The sequence below is a fragment of the Sebastes fasciatus genome, chromosome 11, assembly GCF_043250625.1.
Source record: "Sebastes fasciatus isolate fSebFas1 chromosome 11, fSebFas1.pri, whole genome shotgun sequence".
NCBI classification, from domain to species: Eukaryota; Metazoa; Chordata; class Actinopteri; order Perciformes; family Sebastidae; genus Sebastes; species Sebastes fasciatus.
In genome coordinates this window covers 30,745,049-30,769,199 of record NC_133805.1, presented here as the reverse complement: position 1 = coordinate 30,769,199, position 24,151 = coordinate 30,745,049, and the positions used below count along the sequence as shown (strand labels likewise).

The 24,151-nt window shown below is 48.0% G+C and overlaps 39 non-coding genes across 39 annotated transcripts; all 39 read left to right on the top strand.

The window, feature by feature from the left end:
- Window positions 1-102: 102 nt before the first annotated feature.
- On the top strand, window positions 103-174 carry trnag-ucc (transfer RNA glycine (anticodon UCC)). The gene has a single exon. It is a non-coding gene; the product is annotated as a tRNA-Gly (tRNA).
- Window positions 175-1,076: 902 nt separating this feature from the next.
- Window positions 1,077-1,148, top strand: trnaa-ugc (transfer RNA alanine (anticodon UGC)). Its single transcript has one exon. It is a non-coding gene; the product is annotated as a tRNA-Ala (tRNA).
- A 937-nt stretch (window positions 1,149-2,085) lies between these two features.
- Window positions 2,086-2,167, top strand: trnas-aga (transfer RNA serine (anticodon AGA)). Its single transcript has one exon. It is a non-coding gene; the product is annotated as a tRNA-Ser (tRNA).
- Window positions 2,168-2,461: 294 nt separating this feature from the next.
- On the top strand, window positions 2,462-2,533 carry trnag-ucc (transfer RNA glycine (anticodon UCC)). The gene has a single exon. It is a non-coding gene; the product is annotated as a tRNA-Gly (tRNA).
- A 902-nt stretch (window positions 2,534-3,435) lies between these two features.
- On the top strand, window positions 3,436-3,507 carry trnaa-ugc (transfer RNA alanine (anticodon UGC)). Its single transcript has one exon. It is a non-coding gene; the product is annotated as a tRNA-Ala (tRNA).
- Window positions 3,508-3,808: 301 nt separating this feature from the next.
- trnad-guc (transfer RNA aspartic acid (anticodon GUC)) lies at window positions 3,809-3,880 on the top strand. The gene has a single exon. It is a non-coding gene; the product is annotated as a tRNA-Asp (tRNA).
- A 492-nt stretch (window positions 3,881-4,372) lies between these two features.
- On the top strand, window positions 4,373-4,454 carry trnas-aga (transfer RNA serine (anticodon AGA)). Its single transcript has one exon. It is a non-coding gene; the product is annotated as a tRNA-Ser (tRNA).
- Window positions 4,455-4,748: 294 nt separating this feature from the next.
- trnag-ucc (transfer RNA glycine (anticodon UCC)) lies at window positions 4,749-4,820 on the top strand. Its single transcript has one exon. It is a non-coding gene; the product is annotated as a tRNA-Gly (tRNA).
- Window positions 4,821-5,722: 902 nt separating this feature from the next.
- trnaa-ugc (transfer RNA alanine (anticodon UGC)) lies at window positions 5,723-5,794 on the top strand. The gene has a single exon. It is a non-coding gene; the product is annotated as a tRNA-Ala (tRNA).
- Window positions 5,795-6,119: 325 nt separating this feature from the next.
- Window positions 6,120-6,191, top strand: trnad-guc (transfer RNA aspartic acid (anticodon GUC)). Its single transcript has one exon. It is a non-coding gene; the product is annotated as a tRNA-Asp (tRNA).
- Window positions 6,192-6,683: 492 nt separating this feature from the next.
- Window positions 6,684-6,765, top strand: trnas-aga (transfer RNA serine (anticodon AGA)). The gene has a single exon. It is a non-coding gene; the product is annotated as a tRNA-Ser (tRNA).
- Window positions 6,766-7,059: 294 nt separating this feature from the next.
- Window positions 7,060-7,131, top strand: trnag-ucc (transfer RNA glycine (anticodon UCC)). Its single transcript has one exon. It is a non-coding gene; the product is annotated as a tRNA-Gly (tRNA).
- Window positions 7,132-8,033: 902 nt separating this feature from the next.
- trnaa-ugc (transfer RNA alanine (anticodon UGC)) lies at window positions 8,034-8,105 on the top strand. Its single transcript has one exon. It is a non-coding gene; the product is annotated as a tRNA-Ala (tRNA).
- A 301-nt stretch (window positions 8,106-8,406) lies between these two features.
- Window positions 8,407-8,478, top strand: trnad-guc (transfer RNA aspartic acid (anticodon GUC)). Its single transcript has one exon. It is a non-coding gene; the product is annotated as a tRNA-Asp (tRNA).
- A 492-nt stretch (window positions 8,479-8,970) lies between these two features.
- trnas-aga (transfer RNA serine (anticodon AGA)) lies at window positions 8,971-9,052 on the top strand. Its single transcript has one exon. It is a non-coding gene; the product is annotated as a tRNA-Ser (tRNA).
- Window positions 9,053-9,346: 294 nt separating this feature from the next.
- Window positions 9,347-9,418, top strand: trnag-ucc (transfer RNA glycine (anticodon UCC)). The gene has a single exon. It is a non-coding gene; the product is annotated as a tRNA-Gly (tRNA).
- Window positions 9,419-10,320: 902 nt separating this feature from the next.
- Window positions 10,321-10,392, top strand: trnaa-ugc (transfer RNA alanine (anticodon UGC)). The gene has a single exon. It is a non-coding gene; the product is annotated as a tRNA-Ala (tRNA).
- A 913-nt stretch (window positions 10,393-11,305) lies between these two features.
- Window positions 11,306-11,387, top strand: trnas-aga (transfer RNA serine (anticodon AGA)). The gene has a single exon. It is a non-coding gene; the product is annotated as a tRNA-Ser (tRNA).
- A 294-nt stretch (window positions 11,388-11,681) lies between these two features.
- trnag-ucc (transfer RNA glycine (anticodon UCC)) lies at window positions 11,682-11,753 on the top strand. Its single transcript has one exon. It is a non-coding gene; the product is annotated as a tRNA-Gly (tRNA).
- A 902-nt stretch (window positions 11,754-12,655) lies between these two features.
- Window positions 12,656-12,727, top strand: trnaa-ugc (transfer RNA alanine (anticodon UGC)). The gene has a single exon. It is a non-coding gene; the product is annotated as a tRNA-Ala (tRNA).
- A 301-nt stretch (window positions 12,728-13,028) lies between these two features.
- trnad-guc (transfer RNA aspartic acid (anticodon GUC)) lies at window positions 13,029-13,100 on the top strand. The gene has a single exon. It is a non-coding gene; the product is annotated as a tRNA-Asp (tRNA).
- Window positions 13,101-13,592: 492 nt separating this feature from the next.
- trnas-aga (transfer RNA serine (anticodon AGA)) lies at window positions 13,593-13,674 on the top strand. The gene has a single exon. It is a non-coding gene; the product is annotated as a tRNA-Ser (tRNA).
- Window positions 13,675-13,968: 294 nt separating this feature from the next.
- On the top strand, window positions 13,969-14,040 carry trnag-ucc (transfer RNA glycine (anticodon UCC)). The gene has a single exon. It is a non-coding gene; the product is annotated as a tRNA-Gly (tRNA).
- Window positions 14,041-14,942: 902 nt separating this feature from the next.
- On the top strand, window positions 14,943-15,014 carry trnaa-ugc (transfer RNA alanine (anticodon UGC)). The gene has a single exon. It is a non-coding gene; the product is annotated as a tRNA-Ala (tRNA).
- A 373-nt stretch (window positions 15,015-15,387) lies between these two features.
- Window positions 15,388-15,459, top strand: trnad-guc (transfer RNA aspartic acid (anticodon GUC)). Its single transcript has one exon. It is a non-coding gene; the product is annotated as a tRNA-Asp (tRNA).
- Window positions 15,460-15,951: 492 nt separating this feature from the next.
- On the top strand, window positions 15,952-16,033 carry trnas-aga (transfer RNA serine (anticodon AGA)). Its single transcript has one exon. It is a non-coding gene; the product is annotated as a tRNA-Ser (tRNA).
- Window positions 16,034-16,327: 294 nt separating this feature from the next.
- trnag-ucc (transfer RNA glycine (anticodon UCC)) lies at window positions 16,328-16,399 on the top strand. Its single transcript has one exon. It is a non-coding gene; the product is annotated as a tRNA-Gly (tRNA).
- A 902-nt stretch (window positions 16,400-17,301) lies between these two features.
- trnaa-ugc (transfer RNA alanine (anticodon UGC)) lies at window positions 17,302-17,373 on the top strand. Its single transcript has one exon. It is a non-coding gene; the product is annotated as a tRNA-Ala (tRNA).
- A 301-nt stretch (window positions 17,374-17,674) lies between these two features.
- On the top strand, window positions 17,675-17,746 carry trnad-guc (transfer RNA aspartic acid (anticodon GUC)). The gene has a single exon. It is a non-coding gene; the product is annotated as a tRNA-Asp (tRNA).
- Window positions 17,747-18,238: 492 nt separating this feature from the next.
- On the top strand, window positions 18,239-18,320 carry trnas-aga (transfer RNA serine (anticodon AGA)). The gene has a single exon. It is a non-coding gene; the product is annotated as a tRNA-Ser (tRNA).
- A 294-nt stretch (window positions 18,321-18,614) lies between these two features.
- On the top strand, window positions 18,615-18,686 carry trnag-ucc (transfer RNA glycine (anticodon UCC)). Its single transcript has one exon. It is a non-coding gene; the product is annotated as a tRNA-Gly (tRNA).
- A 902-nt stretch (window positions 18,687-19,588) lies between these two features.
- trnaa-ugc (transfer RNA alanine (anticodon UGC)) lies at window positions 19,589-19,660 on the top strand. The gene has a single exon. It is a non-coding gene; the product is annotated as a tRNA-Ala (tRNA).
- A 301-nt stretch (window positions 19,661-19,961) lies between these two features.
- On the top strand, window positions 19,962-20,033 carry trnad-guc (transfer RNA aspartic acid (anticodon GUC)). The gene has a single exon. It is a non-coding gene; the product is annotated as a tRNA-Asp (tRNA).
- A 492-nt stretch (window positions 20,034-20,525) lies between these two features.
- Window positions 20,526-20,607, top strand: trnas-aga (transfer RNA serine (anticodon AGA)). Its single transcript has one exon. It is a non-coding gene; the product is annotated as a tRNA-Ser (tRNA).
- A 294-nt stretch (window positions 20,608-20,901) lies between these two features.
- On the top strand, window positions 20,902-20,973 carry trnag-ucc (transfer RNA glycine (anticodon UCC)). The gene has a single exon. It is a non-coding gene; the product is annotated as a tRNA-Gly (tRNA).
- Window positions 20,974-21,875: 902 nt separating this feature from the next.
- trnaa-ugc (transfer RNA alanine (anticodon UGC)) lies at window positions 21,876-21,947 on the top strand. Its single transcript has one exon. It is a non-coding gene; the product is annotated as a tRNA-Ala (tRNA).
- A 301-nt stretch (window positions 21,948-22,248) lies between these two features.
- trnad-guc (transfer RNA aspartic acid (anticodon GUC)) lies at window positions 22,249-22,320 on the top strand. Its single transcript has one exon. It is a non-coding gene; the product is annotated as a tRNA-Asp (tRNA).
- A 510-nt stretch (window positions 22,321-22,830) lies between these two features.
- On the top strand, window positions 22,831-22,912 carry trnas-aga (transfer RNA serine (anticodon AGA)). Its single transcript has one exon. It is a non-coding gene; the product is annotated as a tRNA-Ser (tRNA).
- Window positions 22,913-23,206: 294 nt separating this feature from the next.
- Window positions 23,207-23,278, top strand: trnag-ucc (transfer RNA glycine (anticodon UCC)). Its single transcript has one exon. It is a non-coding gene; the product is annotated as a tRNA-Gly (tRNA).
- The last annotated feature ends 873 nt before the right edge of the window (window positions 23,279-24,151 follow it).

The following is a 24,151-nucleotide window of genomic DNA, read 5'->3' as shown; positions in this document are numbered from 1 at the left end:
AAGTAGAGGTGACAGTCCCATGCATTTTTTAATTGCAGGGCTCGCTTCAGTCTCGATGCCCAGAAAAATTGGCGAATTTGGCGGGAAGACCTTCTTCGCGAAGCGATGGTGGTATAGTGGTGAGCATAGCTGCCTTCCAAGCAGTTGACCTGGGTTCGATTCCCAGCCATCGCAGTCCTTCTCTTCTTCCACTGACAGTATACTGTTGTTTGGTATTGTTGTTAGAAAGTAAGCAGTAAAGCTGGGGACACACCAAGCCGACATCAAAAATCCAGCGGCAACGAAAGCCGCCTGTTGCGTCGCCTCGCGTCACCTTTGTTTTGGCCGACGAGTTGCACTTGAACACACCGCAAAGACTACAGCCGACGGCCAGTTAGCACGTACGTTCTGTGCCTGCCTGAGATGAAATAACTCTTCCTACCAGCAGGTCGCGGTAGTGTGTGCTTGTCATTCAAAAAGGGAAACCGGAAGACCGAGGACGGCGGATATACAAGCCTTTATTATGATACGGACATAAAATAAAGCAGTTGCCGACCACATAGCTTTACTCCGGATGGCCATGTCGTTGTGAAAATATCCGTGTATTGGAATGATCAGGTGAGATCAAGAAGAAAAATGGGAAGAGCCCTCTGTGTTTTTCCTCTGGACTTTCCTCGTTGGCTTGCTTTCCCTCACGTCCTTTTCTCTTCTAGTGCACTGATTTGTTTAAGCTGAACCAAAGGCTGAACTGCCAATGAGAGTGATTTCTCTCACCGACGGGCGGCACCACCGATTCAACTAGACTAGAGTCGACTAGAGTGTGCGGGACACACCGGAAAAAACAGTCCGACGGACGCTCATCGCCGGCCGGCCGACGGCTCAGTGTGCCAGGGCCTTAAGGCAGCATATGTCCTACTTTTCCACTGCGATTGCTGGTATAGTCGTGCAAGCACTCTACCCGGTTTGATTTAAGGCCATCGCAGTTGCATTTCGCAGGTTTTAAAGCAACGTACCAGATTAACCGTAAGTGTTTTAGTCAGATTTCTTCTTTTATTCAGGTGTCTGGAATAAATTGTCAAACATTCCCAAAAACCACGGGGGATGTAGCTCAGTGGTAGAGCGCATGCTTTGCATGTATGAGGCCCCGGGTTCAATCCCTGGCATCTCCAATAGCTATTATGACCACAATAAAAGGGAGACTCTTGGGGAGTAGGGCATGTCAGTATGTAGATAGCTATGTTCACACTATAAGACTTTCAAAGTCATCCCATATCTATACTGCCAAACTTGCTGTTTTGACATGCAGTAAGTTCCTACTGTGACCCCAGATTTCCCCTCAACCCGTGTCTTGCGCTCTCATTGGCTGTAGCTTCTGGCAGGAGTCCCCGACGGGTCTAGATATTTAGCATTCTAGATATCTGGAATGTGTCTGCGAGGCATCGGCAAGCCTCTCGGCAAGCCTCTCGGCAAGCCTCTCGGCAGTCCTCTCCGCAGTCCTCTCGGCAGTCCTCTCCGCAGTCCTCTCGGCAGTCCTCTCGGCAGTCCTTGTTAGTATAGTGGACAGTATCTCCGCTTGTCACGCGGAAGACCGGGGTTCGATTCCCCGACGGGGAGGCTAGCGTCTTCTACCAGCTGCTTATTATTCACCAAGAAAGACAAAAGTTGTTACTTCACAGCAGAATGGAGAATTCACAATTAGTCCATGAAATGTGATATTCATACCATATGTTGATTTCCGGGAGGCTACGGAGAAGGACTTTCCTTTGGCATCGTGGAAGTTCTGGCAAACTGTTAGACGACTCAGAAAAGGAGAGCAGGGTTTGGCTCAGGCTTCGTTCAGCAGGGGAGGAGAACTGCTGACCCTGACTGAGGATATCGTCGAGCGGCGGAAAGGGGAGCGGAAAAACAGGTCCCCAGCTACAAGGAGAACTGAAAAGATCAAGCACTGATAGCGCAAAGCAAAGAATGCACCGACTATCACAAAGGCAAGAAAAGCAAGTGGACGTTTAACTGAACAAGTACGTTACATTGATATGCCCTGTTCTTCTCAGCAATTGGGAAAGTTCAGGACATTTTTGCAAATTGGTATTAACCGTTGTTTTACAGGTTGTCGTGGCCGAGTGGTTAAGGCGATGGACTAGAAATCCATTGGGGTCTCCCCGCGCAGGTTCGAATCCTGCCGACAACGAAAGACACTTTTCGGCAGCGGGAGCCCACCAATGATACTTGGTTACTTGGAAACTAGGTGCAACTTAGAAAAAAACATCAGTAACAAAGTGATTCTGTGACAGTAATTGTTGATTGAGTAGACTAGATTGTGTGTGGGCCTTAAGATTGGCCTTCAATCAAATCCAATTTTGATACAATATCAAAAATAAGTAAGTAGAGGTGACAGTCCCATGCATTTTTTAAATGCAGGGCTCGCTTCAGTCTCGATGCCCAGAAAAATTGGCGAATTTGGCGGGAAGACCTTCTTCGCGAAGCGATGGTGGTATAGTGGTGAGCATAGCTGCCTTCCAAGCAGTTGACCTGGGTTCGATTCCCAGCCATCGCAGTCCTTCTCTTCTTCCACTGACAGTATACTGTTGTTTGGTATTGTTGTTAGAAAGTAAGCAGTAAAGCTGGGGACACACCAAGCCGACATCAAAAATCCAGCGGCAACGAAAGCCGCCTGTTGCGTCGCCTCGCGTCACCTTTGTTTTGGCCGACGAGTTGCACTTGAACACACCGCAAAGACTACAGCCGACGGCCAGTTAGCACGTACGTTCTGTGCCTGCCTGAGATGAAATAACTCTTCCTACCAGCAGGTCGCGGTAGTGTGTGCTTGTCATTCAAAAAGGGAAACCGGAAGACCGAGGACGGCGGATATACAAGCCTTTATTATGATACGGACATAAAATAAAGCAGTTGCCGACCACATAGCTTTACTCCGGATGGCCATGTCGTTGTGAAAATATCCGTGTATTGGAATGATCAGGTGAGATCAAGAAGAAAAATGGGAAGAGCCCTCTGTGTTTTTCCTCTGGACTTTCCTCGTTGGCTTGCTTTCCCTCACGTCCTTTTCTCTTCTAGTGCACTGATTTGTTTAAGCTGAACCAAAGGCTGAACTGCCAATGAGAGTGATTTCTCTCACCGACGGGCGGCACCACCGATTCAACTAGACTAGAGTCGACTAGAGTGTGCGGGACACACCGGAAAAAACAGTCCGACGGACGCTCATCGCCGGCCGGCCGACGGCTCGGTGTGCCAGGGCCTTAAGGCAGCATATGTCCTACTTTTCCACTGCGATTGCTGGTATAGTCGTGCAAGCACTCTACCCGGTTTGATTTAAGGCCATCGCAGTTGCATTTCGCAGGTTTTAAAGCAACGTACCAGATTAACCGTAAGTGTTTTAGTCAGATTTCTTCTTTTATTCAGGTGTCTGGAATAAATTGTCAAACATTCCCAAAAACCACGGGGGATGTAGCTCAGTGGTAGAGCGCATGCTTTGCATGTATGAGGCCCCGGGTTCAATCCCTGGCATCTCCAATAGCTATTATGACCACAATAAAAGGGAGACTCTTGGGGAGTAGGGCATGTCAGTATGTAGATAGCTATGTTCACACTACAAGACTTTCAAAGTCATCCCATATCTATACTGCCAAACTTGCTGTTTTGACATGCAGTAAGTTCCTACTGTGACCCCAGATTTCCCCTCAACCCGTGTCTTGCGCTCTCATTGGCTGTAGCTTCTGGCAGGAGTCCCCGACGGGTCTAGATATTTAGCATGCTAGATATCTGGAATGTGTCTGCGAGGCATCGGCAGTCCTCTCGGCAGTCCTCTCGGCAGTCCTCGTTAGTATAGTGGACAGTATCTCCGCTTGTCACGCGGAAGACCGGGGTTCGATTCCCCGACGGGGAGGCTAGCGTCTTCTACCAGCTGCTTATTATTCACCAAGAAAGACAAAAGTTGTTACTTCACAGCAGAATGGAGAATTCACAATTAGTCCATGAAATGTGATATTCATACCATATGTTGATTTCCGGGAGGCTACGGAGAAGGACTTTCCTTTGGCATCGTGGAAGTTCTGGCAAACTGTTAGACGACTCAGAAAAGGAGAGCAGGGTTTGGCTCAGGCTTCGTTCAGCAGGGGAGGAGAACTGCTGACCCTGACTGAGGATATCGTCGAGCGGCGGAAAGGGGAGCGGAAAAACAGGTCCCCAGCTACAAGGAGAACTGAAAAGATCAAGCACTGATAGCGCAAAGCAAAGAATGCACCGACTATCACAAAGGCAAGAAAAGCAAGTGGACGTTTAACTGAACAAGTACGTTACATTGATATGCCCTGTTCTTCTCAGCAATTGGGAAAGTTCAGGACATTTTTGCAAATTGGTATTAACCGTTGTTTTACAGGTTGTCGTGGCCGAGTGGTTAAGGCGATGGACTAGAAATCCATTGGGGTCTCCCCGCGCAGGTTCGAATCCTGCCGACAACGAAAGACACTTTTCGGCAGCGGGAGCCCACCAATGATACTTGGTTACTTGGAAACTAGGTGCAACTTAGAAAAAAACATCAGTAACAAAGTGATTCTGTGACAGTAATTGTTGATTGAGTAGACTAGATTGTGTGTGGGCCTTAAGATTGGCCTTCAATCAAATCCAATTTTGATACAATATCAAAAATAAGTAAGTAGAGGTGACAGTCCCATGCATTTTTTAAATGCAGGGCTCGCTTCAGTCTCGATGCCCAGAAAAATTGGCGAATTTGGCGGGAAGACCTTCTTCGCGAAGCGATGGTGGTATAGTGGTGAGCATAGCTGCCTTCCAAGCAGTTGACCTGGGTTCGATTCCCAGCCATCGCAGTCCTTCTCTTCTTCCACTGACAGTATACTGTTGTTTGGTATTGTTGTTAGAAAGTAAGCAGTAAAGCTGGGGACACACCAAGCCGACATCAAAAATCCAGCGGCAACGAAAGCCGCCTGTTGCGTCGCCTCGCGTCACCTTTGTTTTGGCCGACGAGTTGCACTTGAACACACCGCAAAGACTACAGCCGACGGCCAGTTAGCACGTACGTTCTGTGCCTGCCTGAGATGAAATAACTCTTCCTACCAGCAGGTCGCGGTAGTGTGTGCTTGTCATTCAAAAAGGGAAACCGGAAGACCGAGGACGGCGGATATACAAGCCTTTATTATGATACGGACATAAAATAAAGCAGTTGCCGACCACATAGCTTTACTCCGGATGGCCATGTCGTTGTGAAAATATCCGTGTATTGGAATGATCAGGTGAGATCAAGAAGAAAAATGGGAAGAGCCCTCTGTGTTTTTCCTCTGGACTTTCCTCGTTGGCTTGCTTTCCCTCACGTCCTTTTCTCTTCTAGTGCACTGATTTGTTTAAGCTGAACCAAAGGCTGAACTGCCAATGAGAGTGATTTCTCTCACCGACGGGCGGCACCACCGATTCAACTAGACTAGAGTCGACTAGAGTGTGCGGGACACACCGGAAAAAACAGTCCGACGGACGCTCATCGCCGGCCGGCCGACGGCTCGGTGTGCCAGGGCCTTAAGGCAGCATATGTCCTACTTTTCCACTGTGATTGCTGGTATAGTCGTGCAAGCACTCTACCCGGTTTGATTTAAGGCCATCGCAGTTGCATTTCGCAGGTTTTAAAGCAACGTACCAGATTAACCGTAAGTGTTTTAGTCAGATTTCTTCTTTTATTCAGGTGTCTGGAATAAATTGTCAAACATTCCCAAAAACCACGGGGGATGTAGCTCAGTGGTAGAGCGCATGCTTTGCATGTATGAGGCCCCGGGTTCAATCCCTGGCATCTCCAATAGCTATTATGACCACAATAAAAGGGAGACTCTTGGGGAGTAGGGCATGTCAGTATGTAGATAGCTATGTTCACACTATAAGACTTTCAAAGTCATCCCATATCTATACTGCCAAACTTGCTGTTTTGACATGCAGTAAGTTCCTACTGTGACCCCAGATTTCCCCTCAACCCGTGTCTTGCGCTCTCATTGGCTGTAGCTTCTGGCAGGAGTCCCCGACGGGTCTAGATATTTAGCATGCTAGATATCTGGAATGTGTCTGCGAGGCATCGGCAAGCCTCTCGGCAAGCCTCTCGGCAAGCCTCTCGGCAGTCCTCTCGGCAGTCCTCGTTAGTATAGTGGACAGTATCTCCGCTTGTCACGCGGAAGACCGGGGTTCGATTCCCCGACGGGGAGGCTAGCGTCTTCTACCAGCTGCTTATTATTCACCAAGAAAGACAAAAGTTGTTACTTCACAGCAGAATGGAGAATTCACAATTAGTCCATGAAATGTGATATTCATACCATATGTTGATTTCCGGGAGGCTACGGAGAAGGACTTTCCTTTGGCATCGTGGAAGTTCTGGCAAACTGTTAGACGACTCAGAAAAGGAGAGCAGGGTTTGGCTCAGGCTTCGTTCAGCAGGGGAGGAGAACTGCTGACCCTGACTGAGGATATCGTCGAGCGGCGGAAAGGGGAGCGGAAAAACAGGTCCCCAGCTACAAGGAGAACTGAAAAGATCAAGCACTGATAGCGCAAAGCAAAGAATGCACCGACTATCACAAAGGCAAGAAAAGCAAGTGGACGTTTAACTGAACAAGTACGTTACATTGATATGCCCTGTTCTTCTCAGCAATTGGGAAAGTTCAGGACATTTTTGCAAATTGGTATTAACCGTTGTTTTACAGGTTGTCGTGGCCGAGTGGTTAAGGCGATGGACTAGAAATCCATTGGGGTCTCCCCGCGCAGGTTCGAATCCTGCCGACAACGAAAGACACTTTTCGGCAGCGGGAGCCCACCAATGATACTTGGTTACTTGGAAACTAGGTGCAACTTAGAAAAAAACATCAGTAACAAAGTGATTCTGTGACAGTAATTGTTGATTGAGTAGACTAGATTGTGTGTGGGCCTTAAGATTGGCCTTCAATCAAATCCAATTTTGATACAATATCAAAAATAAGTAAGTAGAGGTGACAGTCCCATGCATTTTTTAAATGCAGGGCTCGCTTCAGTCTCGATGCCCAGAAAAATTGGCGAATTTGGCGGGAAGACCTTCTTCGCGAAGCGATGGTGGTATAGTGGTGAGCATAGCTGCCTTCCAAGCAGTTGACCTGGGTTCGATTCCCAGCCATCGCAGTCCTTCTCTTCTTCCACTGACAGTATACTGTTGTTTGGTATTGTTGTTAGAAAGTAAGCAGTAAAGCTGGGGACACACCAAGCCGACATCAAAAATCCAGCGGCAACGAAAGCCGCCTGTTGCGTCGCCTCGCGTCACCTTTGTTTTGGCCGACGAGTTGCACTTGAACACACCGCAAAGACTACAGCCGACGGCCAGTTAGCACGTACGTTCTGTGCCTGCCTGAGATGAAATAACTCTTCCTACCAGCAGGTCGCGGTAGTGTGTGCTTGTCATTCAAAAAGGGAAACCGGAAGACCGAGGACGGCGGATATACAAGCCTTTATTATGATACGGACATAAAATAAAGCAGTTGCCGACCACATAGCTTTACTCCGGATGGCCATGTCGTTGTGAAAATATCCGTGTATTGGAATGATCAGGTGAGATCAAGAAGAAAAATGGGAAGAGCCCTCTGTGTTTTTCCTCTGGACTTTCCTCGTTGGCTTGCTTTCCCTCACGTCCTTTTCTCTTCTAGTGCACTGATTTGTTTAAGCTGAACCAAAGGCTGAACTGCCAATGAGAGTGATTTCTCTCACCGACGGGCGGCACCACCGATTCAACTAGACTAGAGTCGACTAGAGTGTGCGGGACACACCGGAAAAAACAGTCCGACGGACGCTCATCGCCGGCCGGCCGACGGCTCGGTGTGCCAGGGCCTTAAGGCAGCATATGTCCTACTTTTCCACTGCGATTGCTGGTATAGTCGTGCAAGCACTCTACCCGGTTTGATTTAAGGCCATCGCAGTTGCATTTCGCAGGTTTTAAAGCAACGTACCAGATTAACCGTAAGTGTTTTAGTCAGATTTCTTCTTTTATTCAGGTGTCTGGAATAAATTGTCAAACATTCCCAAAAACCACGGGGGATGTAGCTCAGTGGTAGAGCGCATGCTTTGCATGTATGAGGCCCCGGGTTCAATCCCTGGCATCTCCAATAGCTATTATGACCACAATAAAAGGGAGACTCTTGGGGAGTAGGGCATGTCAGTATGTAGATAGCTATGTTCACACTACAAGACTTTCAAAGTCATCCCATATCTATACTGCCAAACTTGCTGTTTTGACATGCAGTAAGTTCCTACTGTGACCCCAGATTTCCCCTCAACCCGTGTCTTGCGCTCTCATTGGCTGTAGCTTCTGGCAGGAGTCCCCGACGGGTCTAGATATTTAGCATGCTAGATATCTGGAATGTGTCTGCGAGGCATCGGCAGTCCTCTCGGCAGTCCTCTCGGCAGTCCTCGTTAGTATAGTGGACAGTATCTCCGCTTGTCACGCGGAAGACCGGGGTTCGATTCCCCGACGGGGAGGCTAGCGTCTTCTACCAGCTGCTTATTATTCACCAAGAAAGACAAAAGTTGTTACTTCACAGCAGAATGGAGAATTCACAATTAGTCCATGAAATGTGATATTCATACCATATGTTGATTTCCGGGAGGCTACGGAGAAGGACTTTCCTTTGGCATCGTGGAAGTTCTGGCAAACTGTTAGACGACTCAGAAAAGGAGAGCAGGGTTTGGCTCAGGCTTCGTTCAGCAGGGGAGGAGAACTGCTGACCCTGACTGAGGATATCGTCGAGCGGCGGAAAGGGGAGCGGAAAAACAGGTCCCCAGCTACAAGGAGAACTGAAAAGATCAAGCACTGATAGCGCAAAGCAAAGAATGCACCGACTATCACAAAGGCAAGAAAAGCAAGTGGACGTTTAACTGAACAAGTACGTTACATTGATATGCCCTGTTCTTCTCAGCAATTGGGAAAGTTCAGGACATTTTTGCAAATTGGTATTAACCGTTGTTTTACAGGTTGTCGTGGCCGAGTGGTTAAGGCGATGGACTAGAAATCCATTGGGGTCTCCCCGCGCAGGTTCGAATCCTGCCGACAACGAAAGACACTTTTCGGCAGCGGGAGCCCACCAATGATACTTGGTTACTTGGAAACTAGGTGCAACTTAGAAAAAAACATCAGTAACAAAGTGATTCTGTGACAGTAATTGTTGATTGAGTAGACTAGATTGTGTGTGGGCCTTAAGATTGGCCTTCAATCAAATCCAATTTTGATACAATATCAAAAATAAGTAAGTAGAGGTGACAGTCCCATGCATTTTTTAAATGCAGGGCTCGCTTCAGTCTCGATGCCCAGAAAAATTGGCGAATTTGGCGGGAAGACCTTCTTCGCGAAGCGATGGTGGTATAGTGGTGAGCATAGCTGCCTTCCAAGCAGTTGACCTGGGTTCGATTCCCAGCCATCGCAGTCCTTCTCTTCTTCCACTGACAGTATACTGTTGTTTGGTATTGTTGTTAGAAAGTAAGCAGTAAAGCTGGGGACACACCAAGCCGACATCAAAAATCCAGCGGCAACGAAAGCCGCCTGTTGCGTCGCCTCGCGTCACCTTTGTTTTGGCCGACGAGTTGCACTTGAACACACCGCAAAGACTACAGCCGACGGCCAGTTAGCACGTACGTTCTGTGCCTGCCTGAGATGAAATAACTCTTCCTACCAGCAGGTCGCGGTAGTGTGTGCTTGTCATTCAAAAAGGGAAACCGGAAGACCGAGGACGGCGGATATACAAGCCTTTATTATGATACGGACATAAAATAAAGCAGTTGCCGACCACATAGCTTTACTCCGGATGGCCATGTCGTTGTGAAAATATCCGTGTATTGGAATGATCAGGTGAGATCAAGAAGAAAAATGGGAAGAGCCCTCTGTGTTTTTCCTCTGGACTTTCCTCGTTGGCTTGCTTTCCCTCACGTCCTTTTCTCTTCTAGTGCACTGATTTGTTTAAGCTGAACCAAAGGCTGAACTGCCAATGAGAGTGATTTCTCTCACCGACGGGCGGCACCACCGATTCAACTAGACTAGAGTCGACTAGAGTGTGCGGGACACACCGGAAAAAACAGTCCGACGGACGCTCATCGCCGGCCGGCCGACGGCTCGGTGTGCCAGGGCCTTAAGGCAGCATATGTCCTACTTTTCCACTGCGATTGCTGGTATAGTCGTGCAAGCACTCTACCCGGTTTGATTTAAGGCCATCGCAGTTGCATTTCGCAGGTTTTAAAGCAACGTACCAGATTAACCGTAAGTGTTTTAGTCAGATTTCTTCTTTTATTCAGGTGTCTGGAATAAATTGTCAAACATTCCCAAAAACCACGGGGGATGTAGCTCAGTGGTAGAGCGCATGCTTTGCATGTATGAGGCCCCGGGTTCAATCCCTGGCATCTCCAATAGCTATTATGACCACAATAAAAGGGAGACTCTTGGGGAGTAGGGCATGTCAGTATGTAGATAGCTATGTTCACACTACAAGACTTTCAAAGTCATCCCATATCTATACTGCCAAACTTGCTGTTTTGACATGCAGTAAGTTCCTACTGTGACCCCAGATTTCCCCTCAACCCGTGTCTTGCGCTCTCATTGGCTGTAGCTTCTGGCAGGAGTCCCCGACGGGTCTAGATATTTAGCATGCTAGATATCTGGAATGTGTCTGCGAGGCATCGGCAGTCCTCTCGGCAGTCCTCTCGGCAGTCCTCTCGGCAGTCCTCTCGGCAGTCCTCTCGGCAGTCCTCTCGGCAGTCTTCGTTAGTATAGTGGACAGTATCTCCGCTTGTCACGCGGAAGACCGGGGTTCGATTCCCCGACGGGGAGGCTAGCGTCTTCTACCAGCTGCTTATTATTCACCAAGAAAGACAAAAGTTGTTACTTCACAGCAGAATGGAGAATTCACAATTAGTCCATGAAATGTGATATTCATACCATATGTTGATTTCCGGGAGGCTATGGAGAAGGACTTTCCTTTGGCATCGTGGAAGTTCTGGCAAACTGTTAGACGACTCAGAAAAGGAGAGCAGGGTTTGGCTCAGGCTTCGTTCAGCAGGGGAGGAGAACTGCTGACCCTGACTGAGGATATCGTCGAGCGGCGGAAAGGGGAGCGGAAAAACAGGTCCCCAGCTACAAGGAGAACTGAAAAGATCAAGCACTGATAGCGCAAAGCAAAGAATGCACCGACTATCACAAAGGCAAGAAAAGCAAGTGGACGTTTAACTGAACAAGTACGTTACATTGATATGCCCTGTTCTTCTCAGCAATTGGGAAAGTTCAGGACATTTTTGCAAATTGGTATTAACCGTTGTTTTACAGGTTGTCGTGGCCGAGTGGTTAAGGCGATGGACTAGAAATCCATTGGGGTCTCCCCGCGCAGGTTCGAATCCTGCCGACAACGAAAGACACTTTTCGGCAGCGGGAGCCCACCAATGATACTTGGTTACTTGGAAACTAGGTGCAACTTAGAAAAAAACATCAGTAACAAAGTGATTCTGTGACAGTAATTGTTGATTGAGTAGACTAGATTGTGTGTGGGCCTTAAGATTGGCCTTCAATCAAATCCAATTTTGATACAATATCAAAAATAAGTAAGTAGAGGTGACAGTCCCATGCATTTTTTAAATGCAGGGCTCGCTTCAGTCTCGATGCCCAGAAAAATTGGCGAATTTGGCGGGAAGACCTTCTTCGCGAAGCGATGGTGGTATAGTGGTGAGCATAGCTGCCTTCCAAGCAGTTGACCTGGGTTCGATTCCCAGCCATCGCAGTCCTTCTCTTCTTCCACTGACAGTATACTGTTGTTTGGTATTGTTGTTAGAAAGTAAGCAGTAAAGCTGGGGACACACCAAGCCGACATCAAAAATCCAGCGGCAACGAAAGCCGCCTGTTGCGTCGCCTCGCGTCACCTTTGTTTTGGCCGACGAGTTGCACTTGAACACACCGCAAAGACTACAGCCGACGGCCAGTTAGCACGTACGTTCTGTGCCTGCCTGAGATGAAATAACTCTTCCTACCAGCAGGTCGCGGTAGTGTGTGCTTGTCATTCAAAAAGGGAAACCGGAAGACCGAGGACGGCGGATATACAAGCCTTTATTATGATACGGACATAAAATAAAGCAGTTGCCGACCACATAGCTTTACTCCGGATGGCCATGTCGTTGTGAAAATATCCGTGTATTGGAATGATCAGGTGAGATCAAGAAGAAAAATGGGAAGAGCCCTCTGTGTTTTTCCTCTGGACTTTCCTCGTTGGCTTGCTTTCCCTCACGTCCTTTTCTCTTCTAGTGCACTGATTTGTTTAAGCTGAACCAAAGGCTGAACTGCCAATGAGAGTGATTTCTCTCACCGACGGGCGGCACCACCGATTCAACTAGACTAGAGTCGACTAGAGTGTGCGGGACACACCGGAAAAAACAGTCCGACGGACGCTCATCGCCGGCCGGCCGACGGCTCGGTGTGCCAGGGCCTTAAGGCAGCATATGTCCTACTTTTCCACTGCGATTGCTGGTATAGTCGTGCAAGCACTCTACCCGGTTTGATTTAAGGCCATCGCAGTTGCATTTCGCAGGTTTTAAAGCAACGTACCAGATTAACCGTAAGTGTTTTAGTCAGATTTCTTCTTTTATTCAGGTGTCTGGAATAAATTGTCAAACATTCCCAAAAACCACGGGGGATGTAGCTCAGTGGTAGAGCGCATGCTTTGCATGTATGAGGCCCCGGGTTCAATCCCTGGCATCTCCAATAGCTATTATGACCACAATAAAAGGGAGACTCTTGGGGAGTAGGGCATGTCAGTATGTAGATAGCTATGTTCACACTACAAGACTTTCAAAGTCATCCCATATCTATACTGCCAAACTTGCTGTTTTGACATGCAGTAAGTTCCTACTGTGACCCCAGATTTCCCCTCAACCCGTGTCTTGCGCTCTCATTGGCTGTAGCTTCTGGCAGGAGTCCCCGACGGGTCTAGATATTTAGCATGCTAGATATCTGGAATGTGTCTGCGAGGCATCGGCAGTCCTCTCGGCAGTCCTCTCGGCAGTCCTCGTTAGTATAGTGGACAGTATCTCCGCTTGTCACGCGGAAGACCGGGGTTCGATTCCCCGACGGGGAGGCTAGCGTCTTCTACCAGCTGCTTATTATTCACCAAGAAAGACAAAAGTTGTTACTTCACAGCAGAATGGAGAATTCACAATTAGTCCATGAAATGTGATATTCATACCATATGTTGATTTCCGGGAGGCTACGGAGAAGGACTTTCCTTTGGCATCGTGGAAGTTCTGGCAAACTGTTAGACGACTCAGAAAAGGAGAGCAGGGTTTGGCTCAGGCTTCGTTCAGCAGGGGAGGAGAACTGCTGACCCTGACTGAGGATATCGTCGAGCGGCGGAAAGGGGAGCGGAAAAACAGGTCCCCAGCTACAAGGAGAACTGAAAAGATCAAGCACTGATAGCGCAAAGCAAAGAATGCACCGACTATCACAAAGGCAAGAAAAGCAAGTGGACGTTTAACTGAACAAGTACGTTACATTGATATGCCCTGTTCTTCTCAGCAATTGGGAAAGTTCAGGACATTTTTGCAAATTGGTATTAACCGTTGTTTTACAGGTTGTCGTGGCCGAGTGGTTAAGGCGATGGACTAGAAATCCATTGGGGTCTCCCCGCGCAGGTTCGAATCCTGCCGACAACGAAAGACACTTTTCGGCAGCGGGAGCCCACCAATGATACTTGGTTACTTGGAAACTAGGTGCAACTTAGAAAAAAACATCAGTAACAAAGTGATTCTGTGACAGTAATTGTTGATTGAGTAGACTAGATTGTGTGTGGGCCTTAAGATTGGCCTTCAATCAAATCCAATTTTGATACAATATCAAAAATAAGTAAGTAGAGGTGACACTACCATGCATTTTTTAAATGCAGGGCTCGCTTCAGTCTCGATGCCCAGAAAAATTGGCGAATTTGGCGGGAAGACCTTCTTCGCGAAGCGATGGTGGTATAGTGGTGAGCATAGCTGCCTTCCAAGCAGTTGACCTGGGTTCGATTCCCAGCCATCGCAGTCCTTCTCTTCTTCCACTGACAGTATACTGTTGTTTGGTATTGTTGTTAGAAAGTAAGCAGTAAAGCTGGGGACACACCAAGCCGACATCAAAAATCCAGCGGCAACGAAAGCCGCCTGTTGCGTCGCCTCGCGTCACCTTTGTTTTGGCCGACGAGTTGCACTTGAACACACCGCAAAGACTACAGCCGACGGCCAGTTAGCACGTACGTTCTGTGCCTGCCTGAGATGAAATAACTCTTCCTACCAGCAGGTCGCGGTAGTGTGTGCTTGTCATTCAAAAAGGGAAACCGGAAGACCGAGGACGGCGGATATACAAGCCTTTATTATGATACGGACATAAAATAAAGCAGTTGCCGACCACATAGCTTTACTCCGGATGGCCATGTCGTTGTGAAAATATCCGTGTATTGGAATGATCAGGTGAGATCAAGAAGAAAAATGGGAAGAGCCCTCTGTGTTTTTCCTCTGGACTTTCCTCGTTGGCTTGCTTTCCCTCACGTCCTTTTCTCTTCTAGTGCACTGATTTGTTTAAGCTGAACCAAAGGCTGAACTGCCAATGAGAGTGATTTCTCTCACCGACGGGCGGCACCACCGATTCAACTAGACTAGAGTCGACTAGAGTGTGCGGGACACACCGGAAAAAACAGTCCGACGGACGCTCATCGCCGGCCGGCCGACGGCTCGGTGTGCCAGGGCCTTAAGGCAGCATATGTCCTACTTTTCCACTGCGATTGCTGGTATAGTCGTGCAAGCACTCTACCCGGTTTGATTTAAGGCCATCGCAGTTGCATTTCGCAGGTTTTAAAGCAACGTACCAGATTAACCGTAAGTGTTTTAGTCAGATTTCTTCTTTTATTCAGGTGTCTGGAATAAATTGTCAAACATTCCCAAAAACCACGGGGGATGTAGCTCAGTGGTAGAGCGCATGCTTTGCATGTATGAGGCCCCGGGTTCAATCCCTGGCATCTCCAATAGCTATTATGACCACAATAAAAGGGAGACTCTTGGGGAGTAGGGCATGTCAGTATGTAGATAGCTATGTTCACACTATAAGACTTTCAAAGTCATCCCATATCTATACTGCCAAACTTGCTGTTTTGACATGCAGTAAGTTCCTACTGTGACCCCAGATTTCCCCTCAACCCGTGTCTTGCGCTCTCATTGGCTGTAGCTTCTGGCAGGAGTCCCCGACGGGTCTAGATATTTAGCATTCTAGATATCTGGAATGTGTCTGCGAGGCATCGGCAAGCCTCTCGGCAAGCCTCTCGGCAAGCCTCTCGGCAGTCCTCTCCGCAGTCCTCTCGGCAGTCCTCTCCGCAGTCCTCTCGGCAGTCCTCTCGGCAGTCCTCGTTAGTATAGTGGACAGTATCTCCGCTTGTCACGCGGAAGACCGGGGTTCGATTCCCCGACGGGGAGGCTAGCGTCTTCTACCAGCTGCTTATTATTCACCAAGAAAGACAAAAGTTGTTACTTCACAGCAGAATGGAGAATTCACAATTAGTCCATGAAATGTGATATTCATACCATATGTTGATTTCCGGGAGGCTACGGAGAAGGACTTTCCTTTGGCATCGTGGAAGTTCTGGCAAACTGTTAGACGACTCAGAAAAGGAGAGCAGGGTTTGGCTCAGGCTTCGTTCAGCAGGGGAGGAGAACTGCTGACCCTGACTGAGGATATCGTCGAGCGGCGGAAAGGGGAGCGGAAAAACAGGTCCCCAGCTACAAGGAGAACTGAAAAGATCAAGCACTGATAGCGCAAAGCAAAGAATGCACCGACTATCACAAAGGCAAGAAAAGCAAGTGGACGTTTAACTGAACAAGTACGTTACATTGATATGCCCTGTTCTTCTCAGCAATTGGGAAAGTTCAGGACATTTTTGCAAATTGGTATTAACCGTTGTTTTACAGGTTGTCGTGGCCGAGTGGTTAAGGCGATGGACTAGAAATCCATTGGGGTCTCCCCGCGCAGGTTCGAATCCTGCCGACAACGAAAGACACTTTTCGGCAGCGGGAGCCCACCAATGATACTTGGTTACTTGGAAACTAGGTGCAACTTAGAAAAAAACATCAGTAACAAAGTGATTCTGTGACAGTAATTGTTGATTGAGTAGACTAGATTGTGTGTGGGCCTTAAGATTGGCCTTCAATCAAATCCAATTTTGATACAATATCAAAAATAAGTAAGTAGAGGTGACACTACCATGCATTTTTTAAATGCAGGGCTCGCTTCAGTCTCGATGCCCAGAAAAATTGGCGAATTTGGCGGGAAGACCTTCTTTGCGAAGCGATGGTGGTATAGTGGTGAGCATAGCTGCCTTCCAAGCAGTTGACCTGGGTTCGATTCCCAGCCATCGCAGTCCTTCTCTTCTTCCACTGACAGTATACTGTTGTTTGGTATTGTTGTTAGAAAGTAAGCAGTAAAGCTGGGGACACACCAAGCCGACATCAAAAATCCAGCGGCAACGAAAGCCGCCTGTTGCGTCGCCTCGCGTCACCTTTGTTTTGGCCGACGAGTTGCACTTGAACACACCGCAAAGACTACAGCCGACGGCCAGTTAGCACGTACGTTCTGTGCCTGCCTGAGATGAAATAACTCTTCCTACCAGCAGGTCGCGGTAGTGTGTGCTTGTCATTCAAAAAGGGAAACCGGAAGACCGAGGACGGCGGATATACAAGCCTTTATTATGATACGGACATAAAATAAAGCAGTTGCCGACCACATAGCTTTACTCCGGATGGCCATGTCGTTGTGAAAATATCCGTGTATTGGAATGATCAGGTGAGATCAAGAAGAAAAATGGGAAGAGCCCTCTGTGTTTTTCCTCTGGACTTTCCTCGTTGGCTTGCTTTCCCTCACGTCCTTTTCTCTTCTAGTGCACTGATTTGTTTAAGCTGAACCAAAGGCTGAACTGCCAATGAGAGTGATTTCTCTCACCGACGGGCGGCACCACCGATTCAACTAGACTAGAGTCGACTAGAGTGTGCGGGACACACCGGAAAAAACAGTCCGACGGACGCTCATCGCCGGCCGGCCGACGGCTCGGTGTGCCAGGGCCTTAAGGCAGCATATGTCCTACTTTTCCACTGCGATTGCTGGTATAGTCGTGCAAGCACTCTACCCGGTTTGATTTAAGGCCATCGCAGTTGCATTTCGCAGGTTTTAAAGCAACGTACCAGATTAACCGTAAGTGTTTTAGTCAGATTTCTTCTTTTATTCAGGTGTCTGGAATAAATTGTCAAACATTCCCAAAAACCACGGGGGATGTAGCTCAGTGGTAGAGCGCATGCTTTGCATGTATGAGGCCCCGGGTTCAATCCCTGGCATCTCCAATAGCTATTATGACCACAATAAAAGGGAGACTCTTGGGGAGTAGGGCATGTCAGTATGTAGATAGCTATGTTCACACTACAAGACTTTCAAAGTCATCCCATATCTATACTGCCAAACTTGCTGTTTTGACATGCAGTAAGTTCCTACTGTGACCCCAGATTTCCCCTCAACCCGTGTCTTGCGCTCTCATTGGCTGTAGCTTCTGGCAGGAGTCCCCGACGGGTCTAGATATTTAGCATGCTAGATATCTGGAATGTGTCTGCGAGGCATCGGCAGTCCTCTCGGCAGTCCTCTCGGCAGTCCTCGTTAGTATAGTGGACAGTATCTCCGCTTGTCACGCGGAAGACCGGGGTTCGATTCCCCGACGGGGAGGCTAGCGTCTTCTACCAGCTGCTTATTATTCACCAAGAAAGACAAAAGTTGTTACTTCACAGCAGAATGGAGAATTCACAATTAGTCCATGAAATGTGATATTCATACCATATGTTGATTTCCGGGAGGCTACGGAGAAGGACTTTCCTTTGGCATCGTGGAAGTTCTGGCAAACTGTTAGACGACTCAGAAAAGGAGAGCAGGGTTTGGCTCAGGCTTCGTTCAGCAGGGGAGGAGAACTGCTGACCCTGACTGAGGATATCGTCGAGCGGCGGAAAGGGGAGCGGAAAAACAGGTCCCCAGCTACAAGGAGAACTGAAAAGATCAAGCACTGATAGCGCAAAGCAAAGAATGCACCGACTATCACAAAGGCAAGAAAAGCAAGTGGACGTTTAACTGAACAAGTACGTTACATTGATATGCCCTGTTCTTCTCAGCAATTGGGAAAGTTCAGGACATTTTTGCAAATTGGTATTAAGCGTTGTTTTACAGGTTGTCGTGGCCGAGTGGTTAAGGCGATGGACTAGAAATCCATTGGGGTCTCCCCGCGCAGGTTCGAATCCTGCCGACAACGAAAGACACTTTTCGGCAGCGGGAGCCCACCAATGATACTTGGTTACTTGGAAACTAGGTGCAACTTAGAAAAAAACATCAGTAACAAAGTGATTCTGTGACAGTAATTGTTGATTGAGTAGACTAGATTGTGTGTGGGCCTTAAGATTGGCCTTCAATCAAATCCAATTTTGATACAATATCAAAAATAAGTAAGTAGAGGTGACACTACCATGCATTTTTTAAATGCAGGGCTCGCTTCAGTCTCGATGCCCAGAAAAATTGGCGAATTTGGCGGGAAGACCTTCTTTGCGAAGCGATGGTGGTATAGTGGTGAGCATAGCTGCCTTCCAAGCAGTTGACCTGGGTTCGATTCCCAGCCATCGCAGTCCTTCTCTTCTTCCACTGACAGTATACTGTTGTTTGGTATTGTTGTTAGAAAGTAAGCAGTAAAGCTGGGGACACACCAAGCCGACATCAAAAATCCAGCGGCAACGAAAGCCGCCTGTTGCGTCGCCTCGCGTCACCTTTGTTTTGGCCGACGAGTTGCACTTGAACACACCGCAAAGACTACAGCCGACGGCCAGTTAGCACGTACGTTCTGTGCCTGCCTGAGATGAAATAACTCTTCCTACCAGCAGGTCGCGGTAGTGTGTGCTTGTCATTCAAAAAGGGAAACCGGAAGACCGAGGACGGCGGATATACAAGCCTTTATTATGATACGGACATAAAATAAAGCAGTTGCCGACCACATAGCTTTACTCCGGATGGCCATGTCGTTGTGAAAATATCCGTGTATTGGAATGATCAGGTGAGATCAAGAAGAAAAATGGGAAGAGCCCTCTGTGTTTTTCCTCTGGACTTTCCTCGTTGGCTTGCTTTCCCTCACGTCCTTTTCTCTTCTAGTGCACTGATTTGTTTAAGCTGAACCAAAGGCTGAACTGCCAATGAGAGTGATTTCTCTCACCGACGGGCGGCACCACCGATTCAACTAGACTAGAGTCGACTAGAGTGTGCGGGACACACCGGAAAAAACAGTCCGACGGACGCTCATCGCCGGCCGGCCGACGGCTCGGTGTGCCAGGGCCTTAAGGCAGCATATGTCCTACTTTTCCACTGCGATTGCTGGTATAGTCGTGCAAGCACTCTACCCGGTTTGATTTAAGGCCATCGCAGTTGCATTTCGCAGGTTTTAAAGCAACGTACCAGATTAACCGTAAGTGTTTTAGTCAGATTTCTTCTTTTATTCAGGTGTCTGGAATAAATTGTCAAACATTCCCAAAAACCACGGGGGATGTAGCTCAGTGGTAGAGCGCATGCTTTGCATGTATGAGGCCCCGGGTTCAATCCCTGGCATCTCCAATAGCTATTATGACCACAATAAAAGGGAGACTCTTGGGGAGTAGGGCATGTCAGTATGTAGATAGCTATGTTCACACTACAAGACTTTCAAAGTCATCCCATATCTATACTGCCAAACTTGCTGTTTTGACATGCAGTAAGTTCCTACTGTGACCCCAGATTTCCCCTCAACCCGTGTCTTGCGCTCTCATTGGCTGTAGCTTCTGGCAGGAGTCCCCGACGGGTCTAGATATTTAGCATGCTAGATATCTGGAATGTGTCTGCGAGGCATCGGCAGTCCTCTCAGCAGTCCTCTCGGCAGTCCTCGTTAGTATAGTGGACAGTATCTCCGCTTGTCACGCGGAAGACCGGGGTTCGATTCCCCGACGGGGAGGCTAGCGTCTTCTACCAGCTGCTTATTATTCACCAAGAAAGACAAAAGTTGTTACTTCACAGCAGAATGGAGAATTCACAATTAGTCCATGAAATGTGATATTCATACCATATGTTGATTTCCGGGAGGCTACGGAGAAGGACTTTCCTTTGGCATCGTGGAAGTTCTGGCAAACTGTTAGACGACTCAGAAAAGGAGAGCAGGGTTTGGCTCAGGCTTCGTTCAGCAGGGGAGGAGAACTGCTGACCCTGACTGAGGATATCGTCGAGCGGCGGAAAGGGGAGCGGAAAAACAGGTCCCCAGCTACAAGGAGAACTGAAAAGATCAAGCACTGATAGCGCAAAGCAAAGAATGCACCGACTATCACAAAGGCAAGAAAAGCAAGTGGACGTTTAACTGAACAAGTACGTTACATTGATATGCCCTGTTCTTCTCAGCAATTGGGAAAGTTCAGGACATTTTTGCAAATTGGTATTAACCGTTGTTTTACAGGTTGTCGTGGCCGAGTGGTTAAGGCGATGGACTAGAAATCCATTGGGGTCTCCCCGCGCAGGTTCGAATCCTGCCGACAACGAAAGACACTTTTCGGCAGCGGGAGCCCACCAATGATACTTGGTTACTTGGAAACTAGGTGCAACTTAGAAAAAAACATCAGTAACAAAGTGATTCTGTGACAGTAATTGTTGATTGAGTAGACTAGATTGTGTGTGGGCCTTAAGATTGGCCTTCAATCAAATCCAATTTTGATACAATATCAAAAATAAGTAAGTAGAGGTGACACTACCATGCATTTTTTAAATGCAGGGCTCGCTTCAGTCTCGATGCCCAGAAAAATTGGCGAATTTGGCGGGAAGACCTTCTTTGCGAAGCGATGGTGGTATAGTGGTGAGCATAGCTGCCTTCCAAGCAGTTGACCTGGGTTCGATTCCCAGCCATCGCAGTCCTTCTCTTCTTCCACTGACAGTATACTGTTGTTTGGTATTGTTGTTAGAAAGTAAGCAGTAAAGCTGGGGACACACCAAGCCGACATCAAAAATCCAGCGGCAACGAAAGCCGCCTGTTGCGTCGCCTCGCGTCACCTTTGTTTTGGCCGACGAGTTGCACTTGAACACACCGCAAAGACTACAGCCGACGGCCAGTTAGGACGTACGTTCTGTGCCTGCCTGAGATGAAATAACTCTTCCTACCAGCAGGTCGCGGTAGTGTGTGCTTGTCATTCAAAAAGGGAAACCGGAAGACCGAGGACGGCGGATATACAAGCCTTTATTATGATACGGACATAAAATAAAGCAGTTGCCGACCACATAGCTTTACTCCGGATGGCCATGTCGTTGTGAAAATATCCGTGTATTGGAATGATCAGGTGAGATCAAGAAGAAAAATGGGAAGAGCCCTCTGTGTTTTTCCTCTGGACTTTCCTCGTTGGCTTGCTTTCCCTCACGTCCTTTTCTCTTCTAGTGCACTGATTTGTTTAAGCTGAACCAAAGGCTGAACTGCCAATGAGAGTGATTTCTCTCACCGACGGGCGGCACCACCGATTCAACTAGACTAGAGTCGACTAGAGTGTGCGGGACACACCGGAAAAAACAGTCCGACGGACGCTCATCGCCGGCCGGCCGACGGCTCGGTGTGCCAGGGCCTTAAGGCAGCATATGTCCTACTTTTCCACTGCGATTGCTGGTATAGTCGTGCAAGCACTCTACCCGGTTTGATTTAAGGCCATCGCAGTTGCATTTCGCAGGTTTTAAAGCAACGTACCAGATTAACCGTAAGTGTTTTAGTCAGATTTCTTCTTTTATTCAGGTGTCTGGAATAAATTGTCAAACATTCCCAAAAACCACGGGGGATGTAGCTCAGTGGTAGAGCGCATGCTTTGCATGTATGAGGCCCCGGGTTCAATCCCTGGCATCTCCAATAGCTATTATGACCACAATAAAAGGGAGACTCTTGGGGAGTAGGGCATGTCAGTATGTAGATAGCTATGTTCACACTACAAGACTTTCAAAGTCATCCCATATCTATACTGCCAAACTTGCTGTTTTGACATGCAGTAAGTTCCTACTGTGACCCCAGATTTCCCCTCAACCCGTGTCTTGCGCTCTCATTGGCTGTAGCTTCTGGCAGGAGTCCCCGACGGGTCTAGATATTTAGCATGCTAGATATCTGGAATGTGTCTGCGAGGCATCGGCAGTCCTCTCGGCAGTCCTCTCGGCAGTCCTCGTTAGTATAGTGGACAGTATCTCCGCTTGTCACGCGGAAGACCGGGGTTCGATTCCCCGACGGGGAGGCTAGCGTCTTCTACCAGCTGCTTATTATTCACCAAGAAAGACAAAAGTTGTTACTTCACAGCAGAATGGAGAATTCACAATTAGTCCATGAAATGTGATATTCATACCATATGTTGATTTCCGGGAGGCTACGGAGAAGGACTTTCCTTTGGCATCGTGGAAGTTCTGGCAAACTGTTAGACGACTCAGAAAAGGAGAGCAGGGTTTGGCTCAGGCTTCGTTCAGCAGGGGAGGAGAACTGCTGACCCTGACTGAGGATATTGTCGAGCGGCGGAAAGGGGAGCGGAAAATCAGGGCCAAATTTGTGCAGTGCGAACCAGCTACAAGGAGAACTGAAAAGATCAAGCACTGATAGCGCAAAGCAAAGAATGCACCGACTATCACAAAGGCAAGAAAAGCAAGTGGACGTTTAACTGAACAAGTACGTTACATTGATATGCCCTGTTCTTCTCAGCAATTGGGAAAGTTCAGGACATTTTTGCAAATTGGTATTAACCGTTGTTTTACAGGTTGTCGTGGCCGAGTGGTTAAGGCGATGGACTAGAAATCCATTGGGGTCTCCCCGCGCAGGTTCGAATCCTGCCGACAACGAAAGACACTTTTCGGCAGCGGGAGCCCACCAATGATACTTGGTTACTTGGAAACTAGGTGCAACTTAGAAAAAAACATCAGTAACAAAGTGATTCTGTGACAGTAATTGTTGATTGAGTAGACTAGATTGTGTGTGGGCCTTAAGATTGGCCTTCAATCAAATCCAATTTTGATACAATATCAAAAATAAGTAAGTAGAGGTGACACTACCATGCATTTTTTAAATGCAGGGCTCGCTTCAGTCTCGATGCCCAGAAAAATTGGCGAATTTGGCGGGAAGACCTTCTTTGCGAAGCGATGGTGGTATAGTGGTGAGCATAGCTGCCTTCCAAGCAGTTGACCTGGGTTCGATTCCCAGCCATCGCAGTCCTTCTCTTCTTCCACTGACAGTATACTGTTGTTTGGTATTGTTGTTAGAAAGTAAGCAGTAAAGCTGGGGACACACCAAGCCGACATCAAAAATCCAGCGGCAACGAAAGCCGCCTGTTGCGTCGCCTCGCGTCACCTTTGTTTTGGCCGACGAGTTGCACTTGAACACACCGCAAAGACTACAGCCGACGGCCAGTTAGGACGTACGTTCTGTGCCTGCCTGAGATGAAATAACTCTTCCTACCAGCAGGTCGCGGTAGTGTGTGCTTGTCATTCAAAAAGGGAAACCGGAAGACCGAGGACGGCGGATATACAAGCCTTTATTATGATACGGACATAAAATAAAGCAGTTGCCGACCACATAGCTTTACTCCGGATGGCCATGTCGTTGTGAAAATATCCGTGTATTGGAATGATCAGGTGAGATCAAGAAGAAAAATGGGAAGAGCCCTCTGTGTTTTTCCTCTGGACTTTCCTCGTTGGCTTGCTTTCCCTCACGTCCTTTTCTCTTCTAGTGCACTGATTTGTTTAAGCTGAACCAAAGGCTGAACTGCCAATGAGAGTGATTTCTCTCACCGACGGGCGGCACCACCGATTCAACTAGACTAGAGTCGACTAGAGTGTGCGGGACACACCGGAAAAAACAGTCCGACGGACGCTCATCGCCGGCCGGCCGACGGCTCGGTGTGCCAGGGCCTTAAGGCAGCATATGTCCTACTTTTCCACTGCGATTGCTGGTATAGTCGTGCAAGCACTCTACCCGGTTTGATTTAAGGCCATCGCAGTTGCATTTCGCAGGTTTTAAAGCAACGTACCAGATTAACCGTAAGTGTTTTAGTCAGATTTCTTCTTTTATTCAGGTGTCTGGAA